At 51.6% G+C, this 9,928-nt stretch overlaps 1 long non-coding RNA gene across 1 annotated transcript; it reads left to right on the top strand.

The window, feature by feature from the left end:
* The first annotated feature begins 51 nt into the window (after window positions 1-51).
* Window positions 52-8,865, top strand: LOC121669822. The gene is made up of 2 exons (XR_006017906.1): window positions 52-4,046; window positions 6,497-8,865. It is a non-coding gene; the product is annotated as an uncharacterized LOC121669822 (long non-coding RNA).
* Window positions 8,866-9,928: the final 1,063 nt, after the last annotated feature.

The raw sequence follows: 9,928 nt of genomic DNA, 5'->3' as shown, positions 1-9,928 counted from the left end.
AAAAAAAAAAAAAAAAAAAAAAAAAAAAAAAAAAAAAAAAAAACCTTCCACGCTTGGATTTTGTGCTGTTTCTGCTCAGTTTTGCCTCACGCCAAAGAAAGTTGGGACAGCTCGGAGCAGGAGGGGCTTCCCTGCTCCTCAGGGCTGGGAATGGGCAGCAGAGAGCTGGAAAATCAGGATCATTTCACCTGGAAACGCTTGGTTTTCCTTGGCACCCTTGGAATCTGTCCGGGAATTTGGTGTCTCGGTGTTCCCAAGGTGTCCTAAACCCCAGTTTTCCAGGTTTTTAGGCAGAGGGCTAGAGATTCCAGTTGGGAATGTTGTTGTGTTCCGAGTTGCTTCCAGCTGTGTGCACGTGTTTTTTAGGGGTTGGAGTGTGGGGGGTGAATTCTGTTCCTCGGCAATATTATTTAAGGAAAATTCCTTCCAAATCCACCCTCTGGAAGTGGGATTGGGAAGGAATAGCTGTGCCAAAGTGATTTATTTCTGGATTTCAGGAAGTTCTGGGGTATGAGGAGGATGCGTTTGGGAATTGTTTTCCTTCGTTTTGGGCGGTCAGTGTTTGTCCTTGTCGTTATTCCCCAGTTTTGATGTGGAATAGAAAGAAATCCTGGGAAAATCCCTCAGAACTTCGGAGTTCCCTCAAATTTCGCGCTGCTTTTTTAGGGAGTTCATCCTGAAATCAGCCAGGACCAGCCCTTTTATAAGTCAGGCTCAAATAATGGGACACGGATGGGGTTTGGTGCTTCTTCCTGAGCCTGCTTGGGAGATTTTATTGCTGCGCCGCCTGGTTTTCCATGGAATTCTGTGCTTTCCCATCAAATCATCCCATCAAGTGCCATCCTGATTAAGAAAACATCCTCCGGCTGTCCTCAGGTGGATTCTGTGGGAGATATTCCTTCCTTAATCTCATTTTTGTTGTTTAATCCTGTCATTTTCCCATTATTTTCTGTATCCACCTGGATTTCACTGCTGGAAATTTGGGATTTCTGGCTGTTGTTCAGGCAGGTGTTTTCCCAGATATTCCCACTTTTTCTCCTGTTCCATTCGTGAGGCGCAGCAGAATTATCCCTTGGTTTCTTTTATCAATACAACTTTTCATTCTAATTTATCAGCTCCTGATAATTGTCATGAATTCCCAGGAATTTCCCTGATCATTCCCATGGGAAAATCCGGAGTAAAATCCAAATACTGGGAAGCAGGTGCGGGTGGGGGGTCAAAATGAGGCCCAAAATTTGGTTTATCGGGAGAAAGAATTCCTTTATCGGCTCCAAACTGCAGCAGGGATAAAACTTGGAGTTTATTCCTCCCGGTTCTGGCTCATTCCTGGGGTTTTTTTCCTCCCCTGGAAGTTTTCATTCCGGAGGGAAACGGTGGAAAAACGTGTGGGAAATTCCCTCTGAAAGTGGAACTGGATTTGAAAAGGCTTTTTTCCCTCTTCCTTGCTCTTCCCGTTTTCCCGTTTCTCTGGGATGCCGCTGGATTTAGTTTTGGCCTCCTGAGAATTCCCTTTTTTTTTTTTTGGGGAAGCTCCAAATGTTCTCTGGGATTCGGGTGTCCAAATTCCAGCTGGAAGGATGGGAATAAGAGGAAAAGCTGGGGTGGAACTGATGGAATTGTGTGGGATTCCAGCTCTTGGAATTCCCGAAGGAACCGAGCTCATCCTGCCCTCGAATTGGTGGGAAAATCTCAGTCCAGACTTCTCCTGGATTAAACCTTGTCCTAACCTGGCCCTGGAGCAGGAATTGCTGGAATTCTGTGTTATTTGTCATGGAATAAATCCACATTCCTGCTGCTCTGCTCCAAGCGTGGCCCAAAACCTGGGAATTCCGTGGGCATTTTCAGGGATTTGGGAATTTTAAATTCTTGTCCGTTTCCCCGAGTTTCAAAAATCCGTTTGTTTCCATTGGTGAGCCGTCTGAAATATCCATGGAATGCTGGGAAAAGCAGCCCTGGCTGCTTCCTTAAATATTTCCATCCTGAATATCCATTGGCACCAGAATCCCTGGCTCTTTCCCTAAATATTTACATCCCATCAAACTGCTTCTCCTTAAATCCTTCCATCCCGGGAGGCTGTGGAGTGGTTATTCCCATTCCATCCCTTCCCTGGATTGCTCCCTCCTCCTGCTGCTCCGGGTGCTGGAGAATCCTGGAAATTCAGGATTGGGATGTCTGGAATACAGCCGGCTGGTGTCCAGGAAAGGATGGAGAGTCAGGGAATTTGGGAATGCTGCTGGATTGCACTTCTGGGATCTCGGGAAGGCGCAGGATTTTCCTGGGATAATGGGAAGGGAGAAGGGTCTGGATTGAGGTGGATCAAATGCTCTGAATCCACAAATGCCAGCTGGGAATAGAGGGTGGGAATGTTGTCCTTGGGAATGCTGGAATTCCTTGGGAATGTTGGACAACATTCCCAGCTTTTTCCATGACGTTGCTGCACTTTTCCTGCAGGAATTTTTTCCCCCTCTCCCCTGTCCTGCAGACAGAACAACCGGGAAATTGGGATTTCCCTGGATTGCTGCAGTCAATCCCGAAATTTAGGGAAGCACAATCCCTGACAAACTTCCAAAAGCAGGGAAAAAAATCCACGGCTTTCCTTTCCACTGAAAGTTATCCATGGATTCCCTTGGATCCTTCAAAGCCGTGAGAAAAGCCGGAAAAGCTCTTCTTTCCCAAATATTTCTCCTCATTAGTCCTTAATTAATCTTCATTTAAAGGCAGGGATTTTTTCTGCGTCTCCGCCTCATCCCGGGAATGCCCAGCTCCACATCCGAAGGCTCCCAATCCCAACCTGCGGAGTTTTCCAGGGAAAGCTGCACTGCGGCCCTGGGTTTTCCTTCCGTTTTATTGGATTTGGGAGCTGGCGGTGGAGGAAAAACATTTGGAATGTGGCAGCGCCGCTCCTCCAGGAAAAATCCCTGGAGCTGGAGCGATCCAGGGCAATTCCAGGCAGGAGCAAAGTGATCCCAGCCGCTGGAAAATAACGGGAATATTCAAAGGGAATGGAATTTCGTGGAAGGATGGAGCTGTTTATTCCCGGGTTTGGAAGAACAGCGTGTCTGGAATATCGGGAATTTTTATGGAGTTGAAGGAACAACCCCAAGAATTCCCAGTGAAAGTTTTCCATGGAAAACTCCGTGTGTTCCTGGTCTGTTCATAGATGTGACTATGGATCTTGGAAATGCGGGAAAGGGGATTTGGGGAATTTCCTGGGGGGTCAGTGATGGATTTTCTCTCCTGGAATTTCTTCAGGATTGGAGATGCCCCAGAATTAGACACAAGAATTCCCAGGATTCTTCACCTTTCTGCCACTTAGGGATTTCCCTGGATCCAGAATGGAGCAAAGGGATGTGAAATTACTGGAGCCATCCGGGAGGGGTTTTTTTGTCGGGATTAGAGCTGGAAAATCCAAACTCTTGCTGAAAAATTCCGGATATTGAGCCAGGTTTTTTTCCGGAGCTGTCTCCGAACATGGAGCGGCTTTGAGGTAAAAGAACTCAAGGAAGAATCCCTCAAAACCATCCCCAAATTATCCAAACTCCGGGACTTTCCTGTCCCTTTTCCCAGCCCGTGATGTGGGATTTTCCGGAGTGCCGGCGGGAAGAGGCCGATCCTTGCGGGATGAGCCTGGATAAGCCCGGCTTGAGTGAGCCGAGTTTAAAAGGTGCTTTTAAGCTCCTGTTTAGGGATTTAGGAATCCTGGGCTGGGGATCCACAGGGATATCTGGGTGTCAGTGCATTCCCAAAATTCCGGGTGCTTGCGTGGCTGCTCTCTGTTCTTCTGTCGCCTTTAAGGACGCACCGGGATTTGGGAATTTGGGCCCAAATTCCTGCCTCTCCCTGCCCGTGGAGTGGAGATTTCCTGAAGGAGAGACTTTGGCTTTTTTCCCGGTTTATTCTGGAAAAAAAGGAGGATGAGGAAGGAATCCTGTGGCTCTGCAGAGCTCCCGGACAGGAGGGGGCAGGCAGCGGGATCGGGATCTGCTCCCAGGGAACAGGGACGGGATGAGCGGGAACGGCTTCCGGCTGTGCTGGGGGAGGCCCAGGTTGGACATCAGCAGGAATTTTTTCATGGAAAAGCTGGTTAAATATTGGAAAAGGCTGCGCTTGTGGAATTCCCATCCCTGGAAGCATCCGAGGAATTCCTGGATGCGGCACTCAGAGCTCTGGGGGGGATCGGGCACAGCTTGGACTCAATCTTGGAGGTCTTTTCCAAGCTCAGGGATCCCGGGATGCTGGGAGTTTAAATCATCCCTGGGATTGTACCAAGAAAGTTGCAGCAGAGGAGGAATTCCAATCTGGATTTTGAGGTGGGATTTTGGACACCCCGGGATGAGCTCTGAGGTGTGTCTGGAGTTTCACGGGATGGGAATTCGGTGTTCCCAGGACAGGCTGAATCCTGGAAAGGTGCTGGCCTTGGGTTGAGGGCTGCACTCCATGGCTTCGTGGTGTTTTCCGAGGATTCTCTGATTCTGGTTCGGAATTCCGGCTGGGCTGAGGCGGGAATGGAGCATGTTCCCGAGGAAGCCGGTTTTGCTCGGCAGTCGTGGATTGCTCAGCCCCAGCAGGGAATTCCTGAAGGGAGCAGGGTTTTTTGGATAGGGAGAGTGTCCCTGGGGGAATTCCCATGAACTGGAGCGCAGAGAAATCCTATGAAATTCCGGGAATTCCTGGCAGGCGCTGGCATTGAGCCGCGGTGTCGCTTCCATCCGTAGAGGTGCTGATGGAATTCTGCTCCCAATCCCAGGTATCCGTGGGATCCACGTTAATCCCATCCAGTCCCTTCCCTGTGGGATTCTCAATCCTCCGGCTGCTGGATTTCCAGGGAATTGGGCTGTGTTCCGTGGCCGTTTTCCTGCAGCATCTCTCCTTGCCCCAGGATTTTCTTGGGATTCTCTTCCCAGTACATTCCCAGCCGGGAGATGGTCATGGATAACTGGTTGGAAATCAATTGATCCCATCTCAGCTATTCCCGAAAAAAATCCTGAATCCTGTGCGGCTTTGGGGAAGGAAATCCATCCACTGTCCCCCGATGTCACCGAGGAAAAGGATGGAACACCTCGGGAATTTCCCCTTCCCTGGGGAATCTAATCCTGCCCCAGGTCACATCCTCATTCCTGAGCAGCAGGAGCAGCTGAGGCTCCCCCCATGGAATGGGAATCCCATGGAACGGGAATCCCCGGTGGCCACGGGCCATGGCACCTGCTGCCCTCCCTGCTGTGGGCAGAATTCCAGCTCTGGAAAACTGGGAAGAGCTCAGCGGCTCCGGAGCTGCGGCCGAGCGGACACAGGGCGGCCCAGCAGCTGCTCTGATCCAGGCTGGAGATATTCCATGCTCTCCTTGCCTGTTTTCCGTGGGAGCCGTACGCAGGCTGGGATCACGCAGGGTTGGATCACGGAGGGCTTGGAATTGCAGCTGGAAAAGGAGGCTGGATTTCATTAATGAATGAATGAGTTAATGATTTTAATTGGGTTCTCCGGCTTGGGGACGTTTGGGGGTCAAGGAACGATCTTGGAGCAGGGATTGGCTCATGGGAGCAGCTCCGTCAATCCAGGGATCGAGTCGGATGCTCATCCAAGCTTTTGTTGGCCTGGTCACGTTCCAGGTGGGATCGGAATGGGAAATTCAGGCAGTTCGTCAGCTCCAGTTGGAATTTTGGGAAAGCTTCCAACATCAGTGTGGGGAATCCTTGTCCGCACTCGGAGCTGGCCATGGACATGGGCTGCTGCAGGATCGTGGAATCCCATGGAATTCCACGGAATAATTTGGGTGGGAAGGACCTTAAAGTTCATCCTTGAGCTGGGCAGGGAACCTCCCACTATCCCAGGCTGCTCCAAGCCTTGCCCAACTCGCTCCAGAGGGATGGGGCAGCCACAGCTTGTCTGGGAATTCCATCCCAGCCCTGCCCCAGCTCTTCCCAACTTCTGAGCCTTGCCACGCCCTGCCCAAAAAACCGGGAATGTTGTTCCTGTGGAGGGCGGGCGGGCTTCCCTCCAACGCTGCAGCACAAAGCCAGCGGAGCGGGAACCTGAGGAGATCCATTTCTGCTCAGGATTCCCGCATCCGTGTGAGGATCGATGGGGAATACGGGCAGGACGCAGCAGGACACAGGAGGCAGCGAGGTCATTCCTTACTGGAGAGAGAGCCGAGGCTTTTCCTGGACTCCACAGGCTTGGGAGAGCAAGAAATTCCCCAAATTCCGAGTGCTTGCGTGGCTGCTCTCTGTCCTTCTGTCGCCTTTAAGGACACACTGGGATTTGGGAATTTGGGCCCAAATTCCTGCCTCTCCCTGCCCGTGGAGTGGAGATTTCCTGAAGGAGAGACTTTGGCTTTTTTCCCGGTTTATCCTGGAAAAAAAGGAGGATGAGGAAGGAATCCTGTGGCTCTGCAGAGCTCCCGGACAGGAGGGGGCAGGCAGCAGGATCGGGATCTGCTCCCAGGGAACAGGGATGGGATGAGCGGGAACGGCTTCCGGCTGTGCTGGAGGAGGCCCAGGTGGGAAGTTGGAAAAATTCCCTCCTGGAAAGGGCTGTAAACACTGGAACTGCCCCGGGAGGTTTGGAGTCCCCATCGCTCGGAATTCCCGAGGAATTCCTGGATGCGGCACTCAGAGCTCTGGCGGGGCTGGACTCAGTCCCGGCTTGGACTCGGTGAGCTCAGAGGGCTTTTCCAAGCTCAGCAATTCCATGACTTGGGATGTGGTGATAAGGCCCCCTCTGGAGAAGCTCCAGGTCTCGGATGTCATTTGGAATTCGGTGAAATCCAGTGGCTGCTTCCAAAGAGTTCCCTGTTCCTGCCCTTGGAGTAGGTTGGATGCTCCCTGTGGATCCCGTGGCTGTGCCTTTGGGAACCGGGAATTCTGGGAGGAGACAAGAGCCCTGCTTATCAAACAGTGTGGAGCGATGGTAGGAAAGCCCTCAGGAGCTCCAGGGAATGTTCAATCCAGAGGGAGCATCCCCAGCCGGGATGTCAGAAGCTGGAAGCAGCCGGGAATGTCAGGAACAGAATCTGGGACAAAGGCTGGGTGAGGAACACTGGGAAGCTGCAGCTGCTCCAGGTGGGATATCCCAATCCAATGGATTCTGGATTTGCCCTGGGAGCCAACCAACCTGGCACCTGCAGCCTGGCTTTTATCCCAAACATTCCCTTGGGAGCGCATTCCAGGGAGTGTTCCCATGGAATTTGGGCCTGTGGGTGTGGCTTTTCCAGCGGGTAGCAGTTTTTTGGGATAAGTACAGGTCCTGTGGTTGATATTCCATGAGTGCTTATCCCTGCTCCGTGGTGTAGGGACAGAGTTAAGGATACCTGACTTGGATTTCCAGATCTTTGGTGCTGCTTTTGGACACAAATTCCCGGGCGATTCTTAATCCCAGATGTGTCCACCTGGAGCAGCACAGGGATTTCCGTGGGATCCACCTGCACCCCCTCACCTCATCCAGGTGTGCTCCAGGATTCCTGGGTCCGGAAAGGTTTATCCGGTATTTCGGTGACAAAAAGCGAGGAAAAAGGCGGCAAAATTGTCGCTTTTACACACTGCCAGGGAAATTCAGCTCTTTGGAGGGATTCAGGAGGTGGAATTTTCCTCAATATTCCCAGAACTCCTGAAACACAAACGAGGAGGAGATTCCAGTGCTGCTGGACTCCGGGGAGCTGGTTTAGCTGGAATGTGGTCGCATTCCCGCTTCCCTATGCACACACTGCCAGCTCTGTGCTCCTGTCGGGATGCAGCGAGCCTGGATGAGATCCAGCGTCCCTCCAGAGGGCTCAGCACGGAGAAGGGATCTCTGTGTGGCAGCCAAATCCTTGGAAAAGTTCCCTGTCGGAGGGGCTGCAGAAAGCGACGGCCTCTCCCGAGGGCCGCGGCTGCTCCTCCTTGAAACTCCCGGGATTTTATGGAGAGGGAATGTGCCGTGGAAAAGCTGGAGTGGGATGTGCAGGGCTGGAGGCAGAGAGCTGTGGGGTGTTGGGAAAAATCCCACAAACCCAGTTCCTCCTCCTTTGGCACACCTGGATTTCCTTGGGAATTCTTAGGACATAGAGCCCTCCTGGAATTTTGTTGGGAATGCTGTTGTTTCCAGGGATTCAGGGAGTTAACACCATAAGCACCGACACCGTGTTGCTTTTGAGAAGGGTTGGGAATGTGCTCTGCTCTTCCCAAGCAGCCTCGGAACTCATCCGAGCTTTCCAAACGTGGATTGCAGGATTCCGGGAGGTTTCTCCATGGATTTGTTGGCTGTGCCAACAGGGAAGGTGGGAACGTGGCACTTGTGCATCAAAACTTCCTGAAAAGTGGGGAGGAAACAGCCTTCCCTAAAAAATTCCATGGCAGGGTTGGAATGGGATGATCCTAAAAGTCCCTTCCAACCTAAAACGTTCCAAGGTTCTCAAAAAATGCAAACTAAAAGGAAAAAAAAAGGCACTTGGATCATTTGCCTTCGTGCTAAAGGCTTTTCCTTTGCATCCAAGGCTGTTTCCAGCTCTTCCTTAAATCTCCGCTCTACTCCTGAGGGAATTTTTGTCCAGTTCCCTGGGGTTTTTTGTCCAGTTCCCTGTTTTCCGTGCTCAGGGAGGATGGAGGGATGGATATCCCCCCTCCTGGATCAGGGCAGGAGCTCTTTGTCCCTCAGCGGGCGAGCTTTGGGCGCATTCCCTCCCCTCCCCTTCCCTCCCTTCCCACTCCCCTCAGCCCCCAAAATTCCCCGTGAGCAATTCCCAAACTCCTCTGAGGCAAAACCCACACCTTGAGCTTCTTCCCGGTGTGAATCCCGAGGTGTCCTGGCTCCGTGTCCGTGGCTGTTGGGCTGAGGTGACGGAGCAGGGACACCCGGATCCGGAGGAGTCGCCTCCATTGCCCTTTTCCCGCCCTTTTTGTTTTGGCGGGAACTCCGGGGGCGCGTGTGGGGAAGATGAGGGGAAAAACTCTTTGTTTACCCCCGAAAGGATCCTCTGGAGAATCCTGATGATTAAACAGTGCCCAGGGAAGAGATCCACGGTTTTTCCTTCACTTCTTGGATTGGTTTTTTTTCCCCATGTAAATTTCAAGGCGGTGAGTGAGTGGTTTGGGAGTTTTATGTGGGGAATTTTGGGGTTCGTTTTTCCCTCATCTCTGTGGGATCAGGAGCACTGCCTTGGTCTTGGGTTTCCTCTCCCCACTCTGGGATTCTTCGGGAAGAAGAACTCTTCACCCTGGAAAACTTTGGAGTCATTCCTTATCCTAATTCCAGGAAAACCATGGATTTCTCCTGTCTGACACTGCCCCTCCTCCTCTCCACGATTCCCTTGTGCTCTCCTATTGCTCTGGGCTCCTTTCCCTTTTCACTCCAGGGATTTAATTAGAAATCCAAGGATGTTTGGAGCTGGAAAACTCCGTCGGATTCTTCCCTGTGCAGCAGGATTGCAGGAAGAAAAATTAAGGAAATGAAATATTTGCATATTAATTGTCCTTGCTGGGAGCTGAGCTGTTATTCCGTGTTTCTGCTCACATTCCTGTGGGTTCTTTATTCCAATCCCAGCATTATTTTTCCCACATGGAAACAACCCCTGTGCACCGTGCAGTGCAGGGGAAGGGCTTTTCCTGGGATTTAGGGGAAAAGTTTATAGGGGAAAAATGAGCTGTTCCTGGGATGGGTGGGCCCTTCCCATGGAATTCCACAGAGCCCAGGAAAACTCACTCTGGCTGCAGAGGGACGGGAATCCCAGGAAGTTTGGGATAAAAGTGAGCAATTTAGGTAAAAAAGGAGCACTTCTAGCCAGGCTGGAGTGCATTTCGGGAATCTGGGATTGGTGATGGTGTATCCAATGAAAAAAACACCGGGAAAGGACCCCCCAAACAGCACCCAGGCCCTTGGGGCCATTTTCTCCACACCTGAGGATGTTTCCCCTCCCCCCGTTTTGGGGCCATTCTCTCCCCCCGTTTTGGGGCCATTC

The sequence above is a fragment of the Corvus kubaryi genome, unplaced genomic scaffold (genome assembly GCF_017639235.1).
Source record: "Corvus kubaryi isolate FWS band 111438036 unplaced genomic scaffold, C.kubaryi_AGA036_p1.0 37394, whole genome shotgun sequence".
NCBI lineage: Eukaryota > Metazoa > Chordata > Aves > Passeriformes > Corvidae > Corvus > Corvus kubaryi.
The sequence above is the reverse complement of the archived record's forward strand: the minus strand, read 5'-3'. Positions and strand labels throughout refer to the sequence as shown.